Source organism: Oryctolagus cuniculus, chromosome 3 (assembly GCF_051225735.1).
Source record: "Oryctolagus cuniculus isolate XC-2025 breed Fujian yellow rabbit chromosome 3, ASM5122573v1, whole genome shotgun sequence".
Taxonomy (NCBI): domain Eukaryota; kingdom Metazoa; phylum Chordata; class Mammalia; order Lagomorpha; family Leporidae; genus Oryctolagus; species Oryctolagus cuniculus.
Window position 1 is genome coordinate 138,634,692 of NC_142869.1, and position 22,627 is coordinate 138,657,318.

Below are 22,627 nucleotides of genomic sequence, written 5' to 3' on the forward strand. Positions count from 1 at the left end.
TAAATAAAATAAATCTTTTTGTTTAAAGTCAATGTTTTATATATAGAGAGAGGTCTTCCATCCACTAGTTCACTCCCCAGATGGCCACAATGGCCAGGGCTGAACCAGGCCAAAACCAGGAGCCGCGGCACCTCATCCAGATCTCCCACATGGGTAGCAGGGGATGAAACACGTAGGGCCATATTCCACTGCTTTTTCCAGGCCATTAGCAAGGAACTGGATTGGAAGTGGAGCAGCTAGAATAGGAACTGGCACCTGCATTGGATTATGGTGTCATGGGTGGTGGCTTGACCCACACCACCACAATGCTGGCCCTGGTGTGTGAATTTTATCTCCATAAAGTAATTCAAAAATAAACTGGTTTCAAAATCACATCTCATTTGCCTCAAAGCTGATTACCTGCTAGAAGAAGCCAAGGAAGGAGAAATGGCAAGATTTCTTGGAATACCTTGGTAAGCAAGAAGGAAAAGCAGTACTCAGAAATGGGCCAGGGTGCATCCAAAGAACATTGCAAGGTGAAAGGGTCTCTGGCCAAAGAGCAGGGAATTAAAGCATTTAAAAAGGAGGGAGGAAGGAATAGTAATTACTGTCAATATTGATAGAAAATAAAAAACTAGGCAAAAAATAGAAAAAATAAGAGAATAGAGGGAGAAGTAAAAGCTTTTCCTTATGTAAGAATGTCACCTAATTAACACAGATGGAATGCGTGTGGTAGGGAAAGCCTCTTTCTGCAGCGCCAGCAGAAAGGGCGCTGGTTCTAGTCCTGGCTGCTCCTCTTCCAGTCCAGCTCTCTGCTAGTGACCTGGAAAGGGGCCCAAGGACTGACAGGGAAGATCCGGAAGAAGCTCCTGGCTCCTGGCTTCAGATTAGTCCAGCGTCAGCTTTGGCGGCCATTTGAGGAGTGACCCAGTGGATGGAGCGCCTATATCTCTGTCTCTCTCTCTCTCTGCCTGTAACTCTGCCTCTCAAATAAATAAATAAATAAATAAATCTTAAAAAAAAAGAAAACAGTTGATTCAGGCAAGCATTACTGAAAAACTTTTAGGGAAAATGTATTCACATGGTCTCAAAGTTTTACCCCACAGGTGACTTTAAGTAAGGTGAAATTTACATACAATGAGATGATCATTTTACAGTAAACATTTTAAAGTTGTGCCACCCCATCTCCAACTCCTAATGCCTTGATCATTGCCAAATAAAATCTGATTTCCACGAAATATTTGCTTCCCCACTGCCCCTTCCCCTTCCCCCTAGCAACCACTGATCTGCCTTTGGTGATCTTGCCTACTCTGGATATTTCATATAAATGCAGTCATATAATATGTAACTGTTTGGGTCTGGTTTCTTTCACTTTGCCCAATATTTTTGAGGTTCATCATATTGTAGTATGTGTCAGGATTTTATTCAGGTCTATGAAAATTATTCAGTACAATTTACCCATTCATCTGAGGTTAGACATTTTTGATTTCACCTTTTGTTTACTGTATTAGCGCTACTAGAGCATTTATGGACAAAGATTTTCAGTTCTGGTGGATATATACCTAGAAGTAGAATTCTTGGTAATTCTAAGATAAGTTTTTGAATAACTAATAAAAATGTTTTCTATCAGAACTGTAGTGGAATGATGTGGTGAAAAGGTCATGCTAAGATGGCTGCTGAGGTGAAAAGGTCATGCCAAGATGGCCACTAACAACAGAAACTGCCTGGCAACAGGCTGTGATTGGATGGCTTCAGAAATCACATGACAACAGAGGAAACCACATGACAACAGAGTCTGACTGACAGCAGGCCATGATTGGATGGTTTCAGAAACTGCCTGGCAACAAGAGCCTGACTGGCAACAGGCTGTGATTGGTTAGGGCATAGAACACCCCCTGACCGGATTGGCTGCCTTGGCTATATAAGCAATTGTAGCAACTGAAATAAATAAGTCTGCAGGCTGCTTGCCTCAGGCCTGCTTTTACCTAACTCCCAGAGTCTGTGTGGTGACTCCGCGCCTCTGGCCCCCACCACGCTCCTCCTCTCAGAACGAACCCTCTCAGAACGAATCAACCTCAACATAGAACTGCAATATTTTCCATCCTCTCCCACCCCTCAAGGAATGGACTAGGGTTTCAGTTGCTTTCAATATTTGGGGGTCCAAAATTCTAATCAATACTTGTCCATTTCAAACGAAAAATTATACTGTTAGGTGTGACGTGTTCTTGTTGTAGTTTTGCTTTGCATATCCCTAATGATCAGTGATGTTGCGCATCTTGTATGTGTGTGTGTGTTGGCCATTTATAAGTTTTGAAGAAATGTGCATTCAAGTCTTTTGCCTATTTTTGACACAGACTACCTTTTAAATACCAAAGGAAAAAGAGGGGCTGGCACTGTGCTGTAGCGGGTAAAGCCACTACCCGCAGCAGAGGCATCCATATGGGCACCAGTTTGAGTCCCGGTGCTCCACTTTCAATCCAGCTCTCCGCTAATGGCCTGGGATGGCAGCAGAAGATGACCCAAGTCCTTGGGCCCCTACACCAAGTGGCAGACCTGGAAGAAGCTCCTGGATGCTGGCTTCAGATTGGTCCAGCTCTGACTGTTGCAGCCATTTGGGGAGTGAACCAGTGGATGGAAGACCTCTGTCTCTCGGTCTCTCTCTGTGACCCTGCCTTTCAAATAAATAAATAAATTCTGAAAGAAGAAAAAGAGACCTTTGCCATGGAGAAATGATTATATTAGACGTAACCACACTGTCACTGAACAAGCTAGCATCACTTGTGCACTAAGAGGGATACAGCATCAGTGTACAACAGAAATCCCTGACAAAATTGTTCAACTCCAGTCTAACCGTAGGAAAGCAAATAGAAATTGAGGAACATTCTGCAAAACAGTAGAACTGTATTCTTCCAAAGAGTCAAGGTTATGAAACAGAATAAGTAAACAAAACCAGGGCTTATTCTCTACTAAAGGAGCTTAAAAAGACAGGCCAACCCAATGCAATGGATGGTCCTTGATTGTATCCTGGGTTGGAAAAAAAAAAGTCAACTAAAAAGGCTAATAAAGGGCCAGTTTGAAAACTCAAATATGGACTGTATATTACAGAATATCACATTGCATCAAGAAAGTTAACTTTTTTGGAGAGAATAGAATTCTGAGCATGTAGGAGGGTATCTTTGTTCTCAGTAGATACACATTGAAATACTTGGGGGTAACAGGTACAAGAGGCAGATGTGGAGAAATGTTAAATACTGGTGTTTATGGTTCATATGGCCTTCGTTATATTTTTCTTGCGTCTTTCCTGTCGGTTTGATATATATTTTTTAATTTTTTAATTTGACAGAGTTAAGACAGAGAGACAGAAAGAAAGGTCTTCCTTTCGTTGGTTCACTCCCCAAATGGCCGCTATGGCGGGAGCTATGCCCATCCGAAGTCAGGAGCCGGGTGCTTCCTCCCGGTCTCCCATGCAGGTGCAGGGCCCAAGCACTTGGGCCATCCTCCACTGCCCTCCCAGGCCACAGCAGAGAGCTGGACTGGAAGAGGAGCCACCGGGACAAGAACCTGGCGCCCACATGTGGGATGCCGGCGCCGTGGCGGAAGATTAACCAAATGAGCCACCGCGCCAGTCCCAGTTTGATATTTTGAGGGCGAGTTAGCGGTCCCAGACCAGGCTGGGTGGGCGGCCAAAGCCAGCCTCAGGGGCGCGCGCGGCGGAAGCCGGGACTGCGGGGCGCGGTCGGCGCCGGTGGGTGACGGGGTGGGGGTGGGGGTGGGTGAGGGGCGCGCTGCAGGGTCCGATGACCCCGGGCTGCGGGAGGGGCGGCGCGGGCGCGGTTCTGCGGAGGCTGCTGCCCGGCTCGGCCCCACTCCGCTCCCGCGTCGTCCACGCCAACGTCGCTTGGACGCGGTGACAGCGCTCCGGGAAAGCTGCGCGGCCCTGCCCGACCGCTAATGGTGGTGCTGGCCACTCAGGCCCGAAAGAGGAGGCCGAAAAGAGAGAAAAAGTGAGTCCACGCCGCGCTCGTCTCGGGTCCCTTCCTGCCCCACCGGGGCGGGGGCAGCCGGCGGCCGAGCAGGGCGAAGTTGCCCGGGGTCCCGGGGCGCCGGCGCTCGGCTCCTGCGCGCCCCGCGGGCCGTCCAGGGACGGGGACGCCTGTCCCGCCGCCTGCCTCTAGGCCCGCGCCCCCGGACCGGTTCTCCGCGGGAGGCGGGAAGGCCCCGGGCGTGCGCGCGGGGCTGACCTGGGGGTCGCAGGCCTTTCCCTAGCGGCCTTCGGGGCGCGCGCCTGAGTCGGTTGCGCGGTTACCACCTGGATGGCTGGGGGCCCCGGCGGCGTTGGAGGAGGCGAACCAGGCCGCCGCCTCCTCCGCGGCCCCTTCGGCTTTTCTGCCCCGCAGGCGATCGGAGCGTCGAGGGGCTCGCCTCGGGCTGGTTCCTGGAGTATTTCTGCTCCGACGCCCGTGCGTTTCTGCGCTCAGGTTCGTCTTCGAAACTTTGTGCTCCAGCGTTGCGCCGGCCGCGGAGCCCTGGGCCGGGGGCGTCGACGTCGCGGCCGCCGCCTGCGCCCGGCCCTGCCCGGGAACCTTTCCCGGAGAGCGGCTTGGGGCCGCCGCTGCCGCCCGGCCGGGCTGTGCCCGTGCCCGTGCCCGCCGTGAGCCTCGTTACCCCTTCCGATCGGGGGCCTCGCTCCGGGTGTGGAGCGAGACCTACTCTGCGCCGTGGCTTGGTGCTTCGGGGAAGGGCGCGGAGGCGTTCCCGTCGCTGTGTCCTTCGCCGCGGCCTTGACCCGTGACGAAGGTGCTGGTGTGTCCACGGCCGGGTGTTTTGTTCGCGGAAAGCCCAACTGCAAAGTGCGTGGAGGGCTCCGCAAGCCGGGTTTCGGCTGGACCATGCCTTCCTGAACAGGAACCCGCGAGTGCGGGAAAGGGGTTTCTTAGGCACTTGAAGAACCGCCGGGTCAAGTCGGACGTTGAATTCTCAGGAGGGCGAAAGGCGTGGATTTCTGGTACTTTCAGATGCGTTTAAGAAATTAGTGCTGAGCTGTCAGGTCCATCAGAGCCTTCCATTCGGGATTTCCCTTGGTGAACCAGTGAGGTTGAGCCTGTAAGTCAGGAGACCTGTAACGGGGAGGATTCGGGGTGAGTGAGGACTGAGGGTTTTTCTCTCTTTTTGTTTTTTAAAGATTTATTTTATTTATTTTGAAAGGGAGAGTTAGCAAAGGAGAGACAGAGAGATCTTCAGTCTGCTAGTTCACTCCCCAGATGGCCAGCTGGGCCTGGGCCAGGAAGAAGCCAGGAGCCTGGAGCGTCTTTCAGGTCTCCCACATGAGTGCAGTGGCCCAAGCACCTGGGCCTTGTTTTGCTGCTTTCCCCAGCACATTAGCAAGGAGCCGGAAGGGAAGTGGAGCCGCCGGGATTCCAAGGGGCTCCCATATGGTATGCCAGTGGTAGTGCAGTTGGTGGCTTGACCCCCTAAGCCACAGCACCAGACCCCAGGGCAGAGTTTTAACCACAGCTTTCAGTCCAACCCTTGATTTATTTCTGCATAGCCCATTATGCTCAGAAACATAAAAAGAAGTTAGAAAAAGCGTAGCCTCAGTTTGGGGGATGGTTATGTAGTATGTATATATAAATAGAAAGTTCGCTGAAAATTGAATTAGAAATTTCATGCAGAATGTTTTTGAAAAACACAGGGCATCTTTAACATTCATGAAAAAACATTGCTGCTTTTAACAATTCTTTTTTTTTTTTTTAAGATTTTATTTATTTGAGAGATAGAGTTACAGACAGTGAGAGGGAGAGACAGAGAGAAACTGTCTTCCATCCACTGATTCACTCCCCAATTGCCTGAAACGGCCAGAGCTTAGCCAATCCGAAGCCAGGAGCTGTCGCTCCCCCTCTTCATGGAGGAACGACACTAAACCCTGCCTAGGCTTCATATCCGAGTCACGGCACCATTATGTCGCTCCCCCTCTTCGCGAAGGAACGACACAGGACCCTGCGCTGTTCTTTTGTCTGCTCGGCCCTTCCCGGGTTTGCTGCTGGTTCTTCCCGGGTTGGCTCCCGTCCCTTCCACCTCCGTGGAAGGGCAGTTCCCCCTGCCACTTTCCCCACTTCCGCGGGGGAGCGGCACACCGCCGGCCGGCTCTCTCGGGGGCTGCTCAGATGTTCCTCAGGTGTTCCTGGTGCATGTTGTCTCTCCTCCTTTATAGTCCTCTTCCACCAATCCCAACTCTGCTACCCACACGCCGAGTACGCTGCTCTCCTCCAATCAGGAGCAGGTCCTGCTGTTTATTGGTTGAACTGGAGGCAGCTGTGTAGAAGCTGTTTCCTCCTCTCCCAGTGCCATATTGTGGGAGAGCAGATGCATAGAATAAGTCTTAATTCCAGTAACTTAGTCTAGTCCGAGTTGCTCCCAGTTGCTCCCCACAAGGAGCCAGGAACTTCTTCTGGGTTTCTGATGCTGGTACAGGGGCCCAAGGACTTGAGCCATCCTCCATTGCTTTCCCAGGCCATAGCAGAGAGCTGGATCAGAAGAGGAGCAGCTGGAACTAGAACTGGCGTCCATATGGGATGCTGAAACTGCAGGCAGAGGATTAACCCACTGCGCCACAGCCCAGGCCCAATCACTTAATTCTTTGAATCCAGACATTATCTGCAAGAAACGCCGGATGTGGTTTAGTCATGTACTCACCAGATACCCGCACATCCTTTGGAGGTGGTCATGGAGCGTTGAATGAAGCACACACAGCTGCTCACGAAGCAGACACTCTAGGGTTTTGGGGAGAACTGCAGAGCGGGTGACAAATAAGATAATTCCAAGATGGTGCGCATGGATAGCAAGGGATTTACGATGGGGCACGTTGAGTAATGATGGTAGTAGATGACGTTGGGCACCGTGCTAGGCACTCTGCTGGTTTGCGTGCATTTATACCTTGTGGCAGCCGGAGAGGTGCGTGCTGTGACAGTCACCATTTTACATTGAAGAAAGGGACGCAGCGTGAGTAATGTGTTAGACTGCAGCCTGAGGAGGTGACATCTGAGCAGAAGCTGGAGAGGAGGAGGAGGAGTGGGCTCTGGGGAGGAGAGGGCTGGCAGTGTTTGAGGAACGCAGAGATCCTGGTGACCGGAGTGATACTGAGGCTGTTGGGACAGTCAGGAGTCAGAGTGTGCAGGGCCTCGAAGACTTAGATCTGTGAGGGACAGATTCCCCACAGCGATAAAAATCAGCAAGGACCAACTGATAAACTGAAGCCTGAATCTGACTACTATTTTAAGGTGCTTAATTGCTTCTTCGTCTAGACGGATGTCTTTTGTGAACAACAGTCATTAACATGGTATCTGTTCATTTATAGAATTGGAAAGTAATGATTTATATGGAGTAAATGAAATTTTGTTAAAGTTCTGCAAATCAGAGATAAACTAGTATTATCATTTTAGTTTATTCCATTCTCTTAAATGTTATATAGTCTCTCTCCCTCCCTACATATACGAAGGGCCTGTGTGTGTTTGTGTAACTCTTTCAAATTAAATAAATGAATCTTGAAAAAAATCATTTTAGGACAGACTTTTGCTGGCTGTTTTAAAAGATTTATTTATTTAACTTGAAAGTTAGAGTTAGAAGGAGAGACAGAGATCTTCCAAACACTGGTTCACTCCTCAGATGGCCGAACAGACAGATGGCTGCCGAAGCCATGCACTTTATCCAGGTCTCCCCTGTGGGTTGCAGGTGTTTTAAAATCATCCTCCGCTGATTTTCCCAGGCCGTTAGTAAGGAACTGGATTGGAGTGGAGCAGCCAGGACACAGACCGGCATCCATATATGATGCCAGCATTGAGACAGAAGCTTTACCCATTATGCTACAATGCTGGTCCCCTTTTATTGTTTTTTAGTGTTCTCAGAAAGTTACTTATACTTTCGGTTAAATAAGTGAGGAGTCCATGTTAAAAATTAGATTATTTTTAAAGTAATTTTAGGTTTGCAGAAAAATATTTTTCTGAGCTTTTGTTTAACATTTTTTTATTTGAAAGAAAGAGATCTTCCATCTGCTGTTTTATTCCCACATTCATGCAGGATCCAGGGCTGGGCCAGAGCAAAGCTGGGAGCCTGGAACTCCGTCCTGGTCTCCCAGGAGAGCCATCCAGTGTACCAATCCTGTCACCCAGGATGCGCCTCAATGGGAAACTGGATGGAAGTGGAGGATCAGGGACTTGAGCCAGACTCTCTGATGTGAGATGCTGGCAACCCAAGCAGTGACTCAAGCACTGTGCCAAACGCTTGTCCTTTACAGACATAGTGAGCAGAAGGGACAGAAAGTTCTCAAATACCTACTGTCCCAAGAATACAGATTTTTTTTTTTTTTTTTTTACCCAGGATGTTTCACTAGGTATAAAATTATGCATGGGGAAAATACTCTGCATTCTTGATTAGCATAAGTATTGTTTGGGAAAATCATCCTCTACAAATTGTTTTACTTGAACCCAGGATTCCCTGCCCTCAGCACCAATAATGTTTTGGGTCAGATAATTATTTGTTGTGGGGGGCTGTTGTGTGCATTGTCGAGTGTGTTGCTGTGTCGCTGACTACTGCCCACTGGATGTCACTTCCCGGTCAAGATGACCCAGACGTCTCCTGGGGGGAAACAGAGTCACCTCTTACAGAGAACCGTTGCTCCACCCAATGTAACATGTTTCAGAATCTTATGCAGTTTTTAGGTTGGGCCCAAATTTAAGGGTTCTGTAGTTCACGCTGAAGTTGTATAGCGAGAGACCAAATCTTTGCTGCCACTTGGGCACTGTGGGCAGTATATGCAGTTTCCTTCACTATAAAATGGGCAAAATGCTCATGCTGCCTAACTTAAAGAGTTGTGAAAATTTATTGAGATAATGTACATAAAATACTTTGATTGGGGCAAGTGTGGGTGCAGCTGTTAACATGCTGCTTCAGATGCCTGCATCCTGTATTGGAGTACTTGGGTTCCGGTCTTGACTCTGCTCTGATTTGTAGCTTCCTGCTAATGTGCACCCTCGGAAGCAGCAGGTGATGGTTCAAGTAATTGAACCCCTGCCTTGTCCTTCAGAGTCCTTCTGTTCATATCTGAATTTCTGCCCATAGTAGCAGCTTGCATGCCAACTCTGATAGAGGAAACTGGACCCCATCAGCTTAAACTTGGTATTCTCAAGACTTCTAAAAACTTGACACAGTTTGCAACTAGTAATATCCACTGCCTGTTATTTTGTAGAATTACAAACCATTAGGTTATTCTTATTATTTTTCCTTGCAGAAAATTTCTGACAACTTGACGAAGATGAGAAAACGGTCAGAAAGGCTGTAGCAGTTACGTACTGTAAGTATCTCTTAGAAGAAGAAATCTAAGAGTATTTTCTGTGTCTAGATATTTGAAGGAAACTATGTTAGGCTAAGATAGTATATATAACATACAGAGGAGGATGTATTATAATTGTATTAATAATTTATGAGAACTAATACTATGCAGTCTTTTAAAAATTACAGATATACTCTTTTTTTTTTTTTTTTTTTTTTGAGAGGTAGAGTTACAGACAGAGGGAGAGAGAGGGAGAGAAAGAGAGGTCTTCCATCTGCTGGTCCACTCCACAAATGGCCGCAATGGTTGGAGCTGGACTGATCTGAAGCCAGGAGCTTCTTCCAGGTCTCCCTCGTGGTTGCAGGGGCCAAAGGACTTGGGCCATCCTCCACTGCTTTCCCAAGCCATGAGCAGAGAGCTGGATCAGAAGAGGAGCAGCTGGGACTTGAACCAGCGCCCATATGGGATGCCGGGACTGCAGGCAGAGGCTTAGCCCACTGCGCCATAGCACCGGGCCCCAGATATACTCTTATGTATGACATGAAAATTTTACCAAAAGCATTGAAACATATTTCTAATTCTAACAAGGATTGTTTTAGTTTATGTACATTTGTTTATTTAAAGCTCTTAGAATCCAGAAAAATCATTATTTTTAGGTTGTGAATTTATTTGGGGTGACTTATTGTTTATCTTGCAGAAGTATGTATTTACTGATTTGTTTATGTATTTCCTTATTTTATTACTTAGATTATTTATCTTTTGGAATTACTAATATATCTTTATGACATGCTTTCAATTATAAATTAATTTTGAGTCTGTTAGTTTTGTTAGTTTTCATTTTTCTCCCTGTGGTTCTTGAAAATTTAAGTGTTAGCTTTAAGGCAAGAGTATGTTCATTGCATTGACCATTGCTTTTTTTTGGGTAATTTATGGTAGAGGTATAATTTCAGTTACACTTTGTTTAGCTTTGAATTTATTTATTGATGGTTACTGGTGACAGAATGTGGGTTCCGTGTATAATTTGTACAGTTACGTACAAATTAGAGATGATTTGGCCTATCATCTTAGCAGAGATTGTGTTTGTAAACCTCAGTCTACATTACCCTTTGTATTTCCAAAGGGCAGGTCTGCATTTCCCACTTTCCTGAGAATCAGTACTAGAGTCCTGGTGGTTTTATTTTAGTGGCACATCTGTTTACTGTCATATTTTTAGGAAAGGTCAGAGACATGAAGTTCAACTTATATTTGGATCTCTGAGATATAAATTTGATAGATTCTTTGTGTTTTCAATCCCCATTATATGGGTATTTGGAGAACAGTAACATGTTTATGTATAGACTTTTTAAAAAAAAATTTTATTTTTGACAGGCAGAGTTAGACAGTGTGAGAGAGAGACAGAGAGAAAGGTCTTCCTTCTGTTGGTTCACCCCCCAAATGGCTGCCACGGCTGGCGCACCACACTGATCCGGAGCCAGGAGCCAGGTGCTTCTCCTGGTCTCCCATGTGGGCACAGGACCCAAGCACTTGGGCCATCCTCCACTGCACTCCTGGGCCACAGCAGAGAGCTGGACTGGAAGAGGGGCAACCAGGACAGAATCCGGCGCCCCAACAGGGACTAGAACCCAGTATGCTGGCGCTGTAGACGGAGGATTAGCCTAGTGAGCCACGGTGCCGGCTATGTATACACTTTTATATCAGTTATAAAGACATATTTCATATCTTCTCTGGAAAATCTTAAATCATTTTATTTTAATGAACTAAAATGGGCAAAGATATTTATAAATATGAAATATGGTTGCTTTGATTTTAGCTTTTAATGCTTGTATGTAAAGTTTCTCTTTTTAAGCACGTAGAGTCATTTCTTTCTTTTACCTGTCATAACATAGTTCATTTATTAGAGCTCTCTTGTTGAATGGGTTTAATGACTAGGTGCCAATAATTATATGGGAGAAAGAGTGCCCGGTGCACAGCCTGGTTGTTATTTTGTGTTTTCTTATAGGGAATTATTGTATGCTTTACAGTATTAGTAGTTCACAGAGAAGCTGCATTGTGCATTTCAAGTTGAGATGCTATTGAAATACAGTGAACATGGCTTCTGTAGATAGGTTTCACTATAGAATTGTAAATTATGTCTGCCCAAATTCCTTATTTCGAAATATTAAGTATATTAATATTTAACTAGAGTGTTGTCTTAGTATCTTCATATGCTTGCCTTAAAGGAAATATTTTCCTTTGATTTATATGCATGGATTTAAAAGTGTATTTTTCACATGGATCTGTGACTTTGCTGTTCTGGAGAGGAGCAAGCCCAGATACTGCCAGTGTGGTCTTTTGAAGCAATGTTGAATAGATCGAAATTAGCTGCCCTGATAGTCTGGCCAGCTTACCCTGTTAACATAGGTGGAGCATGAGCTGTGTCTCTTTACAAACACATACCCTAAAAACTTATTTTGATGCCAAAAGAAAACTTCATATGTTGTGCTTGCATGTATGTATATTCACACATATGTTTGTCTTCAAGGAAAAAACCACTTGGATGACACAGCTTGAAGCTGCCTGATAGGATGCCAGATGTTAGACTATTAATGTTATTGATTGATTCACTGAAAGTATTTCTTCTTCAAATAAAAGTAAATATATTGCTTAATTGGATCATTTCTCACATATAGGTAGTTTCAGAAAGCTGGAAAGTGTTTTTGCTGTGTTGGAAACAGGTGCTGCTCTAACAATGCAATCCATTATATACCAAAAATTATTTTAATCATAGACTAGCTTATGTGAAAAGTAGTGGTCTGGTATTCAGCCAGCTGCGTTTTCAGTCACTCATTTCTTTCTCCTTATCCAAATTTTTTTTTTTTTTTTTTTTTTTTACAGGCAGAGTTAGAGAGAGAGAGAGAGACAGAGAGAAAGGTCTTCCTTTTTTCCGTTGGTCACTCCCCAAAATGGCCGCTAGGGCTGGCGCGCTGTGCCCATCTGAAGCCAGGAGCCAGGTGCCTCCTCCTGGTCTCCTATGCAGTTGCAGGGCCCAAGCACTTGGGCCATTCTCCACTGCCTTCCTGGCCACAGCGGAGAGCTGGACTGGAAGAGGAGCAACCGGGACTAGAACCCAGGGTGCCGGCGCTACAGGCGGAGGATTAGCCAAGTGAGCCGCGGCACCAGCCCTTAGCCAACATTTATGAAAGCTCACATATGCTAGCCCTCTGGATTTACAAATTCTCCTTTACAGTAAAGTCATTACACCCAAAATCAATGGTTCTTTCAAATAGGGAGAGAGGGGCTTAATATTTTAGAGCCTTCATGTACTTGCAGTATTTAAAATATAAATTATTTGATACTTAATTTTTCTTTTATAAATTAGTCTTTTGACCTGTAGCATTTCATTTAATATACAATAGATCAAAGTAATGGACTTAACAAATAATAAAGAATCTTTTATTGTATGATATAAGAACAATATATGTTTATTAAAGAGAAGGCATTTGGTGCAGCAGTTAAGAACTGCCAGGGGTGCCCACGTGCTACATTAGTGCCTGGGTTTGAGTCCTGGCTATACGTCAGGCTTCCTGCTAAGGCACACACTGAGAGGGAGCAGGGGATGATAGTTTAAGTATTTTGGTCCCTGGCACCTTGCATGAGACCTGTATTGAATTCTAGGCTCCTGGCTTTGGCCTGACCCAACTCCAGTTGTGAGCATTTGAGGAGTGTCCCAGTGAGCAGAAGATCTTTTTCTCTTTCTCTGCTTTTCAAATAAATAAAAAAAAATAAGAATAAAAATAAAAAACTGGAGCCGGCGCTGTGTCCTCGTAGGCTAAGCCTCTGCTTGTTGCACCGGCATCCCATAAGGGTACTGGTTCGTGTCCCAGCTGCTCTTCTGATCCAGTTCTTTGCTGATGGCCTGGGAAAGCAGTGTAAGATGGCCCAAGTGCTTGGACCCCTGCACCTGTGTGGGAGACCCAAAAGAAACTACTGGCTCCTGGCTTCAGATCAGCTCAGTTCCGGCACTGCAGCTGTTTGGGGAGTAAGCCAGCAGATGGAAGACCTTTCTCTCTCTTTTTCCCTCTCTGTCTGTAACGCTACCTCTCAAATAAATAAATAAATTTAAAAAACAAACAAATAATCCCACCATAGAGAAGCAACTAACAAATCCATTTCTTTTTTGATTTTTTTTTTCACTTTGAGTGCTGGCATTTTATATTTATCTTTTCTGTGACACAACAGTTGTAGTATATTACTTTTTAAATGACATAATGATATTTGATACTGTCCAAATATTTTTGTTTTACAAAGCTTCTAATCCAGTATCTGGAAAGAAATTCTTCCTTTTCCTAACTTCCATGTAACTGTACCACCATGATACTTCGTGCTCCTTACATATGTTTTACCTTCACTATCTTAAGAGAAAGCAGTAGTTTGTATTCTTTTTAAAAAATATTTTTATGACATCAGCTGATTGAATAAATGAAAGTAGAACTTATATTCAATTTGTCTTCCATCCGCTGGTTCACTCCCCAATTGGCCGCAACAGCTGGAGCTGCGCTGATCCGAAGCCGGGAGCCAGAAGCTTCTTCTGGGTCTCCCACGCAGGAGCAGGGGCACAAGGACCTGGACCATCTTCTACTGCTTTCCTAGGCCATAGCAGAGAGCTGGATAGGAAGTGGAGCAGCCGGGTCTCAAACCAGCACCCATATGGGATGCTGGCACTTCATGCCAGTGTGTTAACCCACTGTGCCACAGCACCAGTCCCATTCAACTTGTCTTCTCCTGTCAGTTGAAATAGCAAAATGGCAGGAGATATCACAATAGATTTTTTATTATGTGACTGGGTTATCCAAACAGGGCTTTTGAAGAAATGTTATTATAGAAACAATCACTGAAGGTTATGGAGCTAACAATTCTTCCCATATCTAAAGATGTACCTGGTCCCTAACTTCATGACTAAGTAACAAAGATTTAGTATGTTCAAATTTGTCAAGCAAATCTAATATGAAAGGTGACTTTTACCAAACAGATGTCCTACATAATATTTAAGGTTTAAGGCACTACAAAGCAAATGATGAATTATTATATGGTTATTACTTTTTTAAAGATTTATTTTAAAATAATTTATTTTGTTTATTTGAAAGAGTTACAGAGAGAGGTAAAGACAGAGAGAGAGAGGTCTTCCATCCGCTAGTTCACTCCCCAAATGCCTGCAGTGGCCAGAGCTGTGCCTAATCTAGGAACCAGGAGCTTCTTTTTGGTCTCTTACATGGGTTTAGGGGCCCAGGCACTTGGGCCATCCTCCGCTGCTTTCCCAGGCACATTAGCAGTGGAGCAGCCGGGACTTGAATTGGCACCGCTGGTGGCAGCTTTACCTGCTATGACACAGTGCTGGCCCCAAGGACAGTTATAATTAAATCGAGCCTGAGAAATACGAGGTGGAAAATTTTTAGAAGTGGTAGATGCTAGTATGTAATTCTGGAGATGATGGCTCCTTTGAAGTTATCTTCTCAAATTTTTGTCAGTAGGAAACTGAAGTTTTGGGAGATTAGTAACTGGACCAAGGTCCTAAGACTTCATTGTACTTAATGATGTTTCTTTTGTGTTATCAAGAAATACTTTTTGTGAGTAAATGAATTACTTAATGCATAGGGAGTTGTTAAAATTTTTGCTAAGTGTTTTCAGGAGTGTAGTTAGGAAAAGCAGATATTAAAAAATCACCAGGAATGTCCATAATAGAAAATGGTGAATTTTGCATTCTTTTAAAAATTTATACTTTGAATAGAAAAACTTTGAAGATAGAGTGGTTTTTAAAGCCTGGCAATGTAAGGAAAGATGCAGTAGAATGGGTTCTAGTTAGCTTTGTTTCTAGAAGAACTTTTTTTTTTTTTTTTTAGGATTTATTTATTTATTTATTTCAAAGGCAGAGTTACGGAGAGAAAGAAGGAGAGACACAGAGAGAGAAGGAGAGAAACAGAGAGATCTTTTATCTACTGATTCATTCCCCAAATGGCTGAAACAGCCAGAGCCAGACCAGGCCGAAGCCAGGAGCCAGAAGCTTTGTCCAGGTCTCCCATGTGAGTGCCCAAAGATTTGGGCCATCTTGTGCTTTCCCAGGGGCATTAGCAAGGTGCTGGATTGGAAGGGAAGCAGCCAGGACTGGAACCAGTGCCCATATGGGTTGTTGGCACTGCAGATGGTTGCTTAACCTGCCATGCCACAATGCTAGCCCCTCTAGAAGCACTTTGATGATAGAATTGGCTTTTGGAGACAGGTGATTGGCCTAGCAGTTAACATACTAGTTGAGACACCTGAGTCCTGTATCAGAGTGCCTGGGTTTCTGTCTCTGCTTCTCTCTCTCTTTTTTAAAGGTATCTTTTCCCTTCTTTTTTTGAAAGACTTATTTATTTATTTGAAAGACAGAGTTACACAGAGGCGGGGCGGGGAGGAGAGAGAGAGTGAGAGAGAGAGACGAAGAGGGAAATCAATCTTCCATCCACTGGTTCACTCACCAGTTGGCCACAATGGCTGGAGCTGGGCCAACCAAAAGCCAGGAGCCAGGAGCTTCTTCTGGGTCCCCCACATGGGTGCAGGGTCCCAAGGACTTGGGCCATCCTCCACTGCTTTCCCAGGCCACAGCAGAGAGCTGGATCAGAATTGGAGTGGCCGGGATTCGAACTGACGTCCATATGGGATGCCAACACTGCAGGCAGTGGCTTTACATGCTACACCACAGCACTGGCCCCTCTGCTTCTCTCTTGATTCTAGTTTCCTACTGTTGTGCATCATGGGAGGTAGCAGTTGTGGCTCAAGTAGTTGGGTCCCAACAACTTAAATGGGAAGCTTGGAATTGAGTTTCTGCCTGACTGCAGGCTTTTGTGGGATGAACCATGCATAGGAGCTCACTGTGTATCTCTGTCTCTTTGCTTTTCAGTTAAAAAAAGGAGTTTGTGTTGAGCCTGTTTGTAAGAAAAGTATTTACATTTCTTTATACATTGTATTTGGTATCTCTAAAATTTTTTCTCATTTCATTGTAGAGGAAGTTTACGTCATGTTGCATGATCTTCTTAATGTCACCTGAGTAATAATGGGTGATAGAATAGCTGTGGTTTCCAAAGGTTTCTAGTTCCTTCCTCATTTCATTCATCCATTCATTCAGGATTTTATTTATTTATTTGAAAGTCAGAGTTACAGGGAGTGAAGGAGAGACACAGACACAGAAATCTTCCATCCACTGGTTCACTCTCCAGATGCCACAACGACCAGGCCTGGGCCATGCTGAAGTCAGGAGCCTGGAGATTCTTACAGGTCTCCCACTTGGGTGACAGGGGCTCAGACAGTTGGGCCATATTCTGCTGCTTTTCTCAGGCCATTAGCAGAGAGTTGGATCAGAGGTGGAACAGTTGGGATAAGAACTGACGCCCATAAGGGATGGTGGCATCACAGGGGGCAGCTTTACCTGTTAGGCCACAACACTAGCCCCCCTCATTGCTTTTGTATTATTGTTAATAATTTCTTTGTTGAATTAACTTTTTTGAAGAATAAAATTTGTGAATTATGGTGAGTTGGTTGCTTAATACAAGCGTATTTCAACAAGTTCATGAAAAATAGAGTTGAAAGATCAGTTTATTGGGCCGGCGCCACGGCTCACTAGGCTAATCCTCTGCCTTGCGGCGCCGGCACACCGGGTTCTAGTCCCAGTCGGGGCGCCGGATTCTGTCCCAGTTGCCCCTCTTCCAGGCCAGCTCTCTGCTGTGGCCAGGGAGTGCAGTGAAGGATGGCCCAAGTACTTGGGCCCTGCACCCCATGGGAGACTAGGATAAGCACTTGGCTCCTGCCATCGGATCAGCGCGGTGCGCCGGCCACAGCGGCCATTGGAGGGTGAACCAACGGCAAAGGAAGACCTTTCTCTCTGTCTCTCTCTCTCTCATTGTCCACTCTGCCTGTCAAAAAAAAAAAAAAAAATCAGTTTATTGTCATGTGAAAAATTTTAAAATTCATGCTTACAAGGAGTTCAACAAGTTTCTGGAAAATGTTTTATGAAAAAATTGCATCTATTTTAAAATAGATTTTTAACAATTTACCTTTTAATTATATTTTCCATTAACTTTTTGAAGAACCCTTATATGTAGAGTTTAGTTTTTGATTGTATAAGCAATATTTTAAATACTAATCGGATCTTCCATTTATTGCATGCATCATGTTGTCTCATATTTTTAGTTATTAGTCTAGTATGTAGAAGCCTGAAGCACAATGACATGCAGATTAAAATAGGAAATAAAGAAAAAAAGTTGATTTGCAGAAGCAGTATATAGGGCTGTTTCCTGGAATGAGTTTGAAACAATAGGAGTTTGACTCTGAGACCCTTTGATCATCCGTAAGAGTGGAATGGGGAGCCATCCCATTAGAAAGGCGTCCTTGAGTCCCTTACTCCTCCACCTGCAGATCGCCAGAACTCTTGCCCTACCCCGAGACTTCCTTGTGTCCTGGCATCCGTGACGTGCCCTGCGCTCCAAAGCAGTTGTTCTGTAATTCAGACTTGATATCCTCTCCCACTGCACTTCCTAATGGAAGTTATTGATGGGAGAGAGCTTGTGAGTGAACTATTTTAAGCATTTATGTGACTATTTTATTTTCTTGGAGATGACTTTAATGAAGAGAATACTTGGAAACTTAAATGGTTCTGTGAAATCTCAGTATGTTTCAGTGAAGGCAAAAAGTTCATGTACCACTCAGAGAAAAATGTCTTTGGTCCTCTTGCACAGTTAGGGACAGCTGGTGTCCTATACCTTTATAAGAAAGAAAATCAGTGTATTTGGGAAATTATTTTATATACATATGTGAGTGTCAAGAGCAGTTGAATTTTATATTCTAACTTTGAATTGTCAGGGTGGTGTTTGGTGCAGCAGTTATTGAAGTTGCCCTGTGGGACATGCATATATTTTGCAGTGCCTGGTTTGAGTCCTGGCTAATTCCATCCAGCTTCCTGCTAATGTGCCTGGAAGGCAGTGGATGATGGCTCAAGGTCTTGGGTCCCTTCCACACAAGTAGGAGGCCTAGAATGAGCTCTGGGCTGTTGGCTTTGGCCCTGCCCAGCCCTAGCTGTTTTTGGTGTTTGAGGAATAAACCAGGTAAGTAAATACATATTAAAAATTAATTGAGGTGTTTGGGAAATGAAACGAGAACCTTAAATTACTTTTCTGCACGGTATACATATGTACAGTGGGCCTTTAAAAAGTTCATGGAAGGGGCCAGCGCTATGGCACAGTGGGTTAAAGCCCCAGTCTGCAGTGCCAGCATCCCATATGGGTGTCAGTTCAAGTCCTAGCTGCTCTACTTCCAATACAGCTCTTTGGTATGGCCTGAGAAAACAGTACAAGATGGATTGGGCCCCTGCACCCACGTGGGAGTCCTGGAAGAAGCTCCTAGCTCCTGGCTTTGGATCAGCATAGATCTGGCAGTTGCAGTCATTTGGGAAGTGAACTAGCAGATGGAGAATGTCTCCTTCTGCCTCTGCCTTTGCCTCTGCCTCTCCATAACTCGGCCTTTCAAATAAATAAATAAGTCTTTCTTTTTAATAATAAAAAATTTAAAAAGTTCTTGGGAATGGATATCATGAAAAAACTATGCATGGATGCATGGATTTAAAAATTCTTTACAATAAAATAAAATACTTCCATTTTCTCTGAATTTGTTGAAGTACTCGGTTAATATAACACAGAACTGAAATACCAAGTGGGTAATTCTGTAGTGTATAGCACTAAATACTAATCTGCATGTCTGCAAGGTAGCATCGTAATTCTCTGAGGAGTAGAGTCAAGATTACTAACCCAACTTCCTTCCTCCCCAGGAGGAGTTTTACTTTCCTTGTCTGCACACTGGCTCCCTCTGTGGCAATAGGACCTTTTTTTTTTTTTTTTTTTTTTTTTTTTTAAGATTTTATTTATTTATTTGAGAGGTAGAGTTACAGACAGAGAGCGCGAGAGAGACAGAAAGGTCTTCCATCCGTTGGTTCACTCCCCAACTGGCCGCAAAGGCCGGAACTGCGCGGATCCAAAGCCAGGAGCCAGGTGTTTCTTCCAGGTCTCCCATGTGGGTGCAGGGGCCCAGGGACTTGGGCCATCTTCTACTGTTTTCCCAGGCCACAACAGAGAGCTGGATTGGAAGAGGAGCAGCCGGGACTAGAACTGGCACCCATATGGGATGCCGGCACTGCAGGTGGAGGATTAACCTACTGCGCCATGGCGGTCAGGACCTTTAATTAGCCATTTCTGTTGCCACTGTGATGGTGTTGACACTGGCTGCTGCTACAGGTTTTACAGCCTCTCGTGGACTGGTACCCTTGGCTGTTCTGGTCAATTCCTGGATAAAAACCAGGCCTTTTATTAATCATGACTTCACAGGGTATGCAAAGTGTGGAGCAGACATGTGCTGATGCCTGCTTTATACAGTGCTATTGGATGCTCAGAGGCTGCATTTTTTTTTTTTTTTTTTTTCTTTGTCAGAAAGCTTTCCTTAGCTCCTGCTACATTTGGAGCAATTTCAGGAGACTAGTGGCTCTGCATAGTTTAACTGTGGTAGGATTTTCCCATATTTAGTTATGATTGCCTATCTGCCTGCTTTCTTCTCTCTTCTTCTTGCCCATGTCTTTATTTTTCCCCTCCTTCCCTTCTTTCATTTTTCTTTTGATAATTTTGATTATTTCTTGCTCAAACAAAATTATCACATTAGAAAATTCAGTATGAAAATATGTTTTGTCACTTTATTCTAAAATATCAGATTATTTATTAGTAAGGAGAAGTTAAATCTTCTGAAAGTTTTTTAGGGGCCAGCACTGTGGCGTGGTGGGTTAAACCACCGCCTGCAGTGCCAGCATCCCATGTGGGCACCGGTTTGAGTTCCAGCTGCTCCACTTCGTATCCAGCTCTCTGCCATGGCCTGGGAAAGCAGAAGATGGCCCAAGTCCTTGGGACCCTGCTCCTGTGTGGGAGACCCACAAGAAGCTCCTATCCTGGCTTCAGACTGGTGAAGTTCTGGCCATTGCAGCTAATTGGGGAGTGATCCAGTAGAAGGAAGACCTCCCCCCACCCCCCGTGTAACACTGACTTTCAAATAAATAAATCTTTTAAAAAAAGTTTTTAAACATAGGAAGGGAATTATTTATATTACTTAATTTTTTTAAAGATTCATTTATTTATATGAAAGTCAGAGTTATACAGAGAGAGGAGAGGCAGAGAGAGAGAGAGAGAGAGAGAGAGAGAGGTCTTCCATCCACTGGGTCACTCCCCAATTGGCCACAATGGCCAGAGCTTAGCCAATCCGAAGCCAGAAGCCAGGAGCTTCCTCCGGGTCTCCCACATGGGTGCAGGGGCCCAAGGACTTGGGCCAACTTCTTCTGCTTTCCCAAGCCATAGCAGAGGGCTAGATCAGAAGAGGAGCAGCCGGGACTAGAACCGGCACCCATATGGGATGCTGTCGCTTCAGGCCAGGGCGTTAACCCACTGCACCACAGCACTGGCCCCTAACACATCTCTTTTAATAGTTGCATAACATTGTGCTCTATGCATGTGTCATCTAACCAGTTGCCGTTGATGACTATTTGGGTGGCTGTTGTTTTCAGTCTGTTTTTACTTGAAAGTGGAGTGGCAGAGAGAGAGGCAATGATCTCTGTCTGCTGGTGTACTTCTCAAATGCCTACAACAGCTGGGATGGACCATCTTGATGCCAAGGAGCAGGATCTCCTTCTTGGGCTCCCAGTGTGGGTGCTAGAGACCCAAGTATTTGAGCCATCATCTTCTGCTTCCTTGGGTGTGCATTAATTGGAAACTGGATCAGAAGTAGAGGCTAGACTTTATTCTAGACTCTAATTATAAATTGCAGGCTCTGCAAGCAATAGCTTGCCCCTCCCCCCATACCACAAAGCCCTCCTGTTTTTGTGTTCTTTTTTTTCCATTTTTAAAAATTTATTTAAGGAATACACATTTCATAAGTACAACTTTACGAATAAAGTTATTCTTCCCATCATACCTGCCCTCCCACCCATACTCCCATCCCTCCTCCCCCACTCTCTTCCCTTGCCAGTCCCATTCTCCATTAAGGTTTATTTCCAATTAACTTTATACACAGAAGACCAACTCTGTAGTAAGTTAAGATTTCAGCAATTTTTGCACACACGCGCAAAACTTTGAGAACTAGTTTTATAGTTAACTCTCATAATACAACTCATTGAGGACAGAGTCCTGCTTGGGGAGTTAGTATACAGTGACTCTTGTTAATCTAACAATTAACACTTTTATGTATGATGTCAGTGACCACGCAAGGCTCTTGACATGAGCTGCCGAGGCTATGGAAGTCTTTTGAGTCCACAAACTCTGACAGTATTTGGACAAGGCCATAAGCAACATGGAAATTCTCCCCTCCCTTCAGAGAAAAGTGCCTCCTTCTTTGATGACCACTTCTTTCTGCTGGGGTCTGACTCACAGAGATCCTTCATATAGACCTTTTTTTTTTGCCACAGTCTCTTGGCTTTCTGTGCCTGAAATGCTCTCACAGGCTTTTCAGCCAGGCCAGGAAGCCTTAAGGGCTGATTCTGAAGTCAGAGTGTTACTTAAAGCAATTGTCATTCTATGAGTCTGCTGTGAGGACTGCTTTCTATGTTGGAACATTCTTTTTTAATTCTATTATTATTGCCAAACACTTGATCCTATTTATATGATCACTTTAACACTTAATCCTATCTATATGTTCACTTTAACACTTAACATGATCACTTTAACAATTAAGATGGCATTTTTACCACCAAGCTTAACGGGATTTGTAGTCCCATGACAAGTTTTTAAACTGTACCCTTAGAAGTAAGTCCATAGAACGTATGCAAAACTACACAACTTTACAGTTACAATCTTCCTCCTCCCTTTCTTATTCCCACTCTTATTTTTTACTGAGATCTATTTTCAGTTGACTTTATACACATATGATTAACTATGTGAGGTAGAGTTCAAAACATAGTATGAAGAAAAAACTCCCAAAAATGAAAAAAATTAAAAAACAAACTGTTCTCTAGCAGTCAAGACAAGGTAAGATCAAGTCATTCCTTCTCTAAGTCTCAATTTCACTTCTACAAATTTTGTTTTAGGTGCTCTGTTAGTTCTCACAGATCAAGGAGAACATATGGTATATGTCCCTTTGGGACTGGCTTGTTTCTTTTCTTTTCTTTTCTTTTTTTTTTTTTTTTTTGACAGGCATAGTGGACAGTGAGAGAGAGAGAGACAGAGAGAAAGGTCTTCCTTTGCCATTGGTTCACCCTCCAATGGTCGCCACGGCCAGCGCGCTGCGGCCAGCACA

The 22,627-nt window shown here is 44.5% G+C and overlaps 1 long non-coding RNA gene across 5 annotated transcripts in view; it reads left to right on the forward strand.

The window, feature by feature from the left end:
* Positions 1 to 3,451: 3,451 nt before the first annotated feature.
* The window catches only part of LOC103348695 (uncharacterized), a 45,606-nt gene continuing 26,430 nt past the window's right edge, over positions 3,452 to 22,627 (forward strand). For 3 of the 5 annotated variants that reach the window (XR_016230976.1, XR_016230975.1, XR_016230977.1), the window contains exons 1-2: positions 3,704 to 3,983; positions 9,263 to 9,325. This is a non-coding gene — a long non-coding RNA (uncharacterized LOC103348695). Of the gene's footprint in view, positions 3,984 to 4,332; positions 4,458 to 9,262; positions 9,326 to 22,627 lie in introns of those variants that run through there. The other 2 variants (XR_016230979.1, XR_016230978.1) reach the window with 2 other exon arrangements.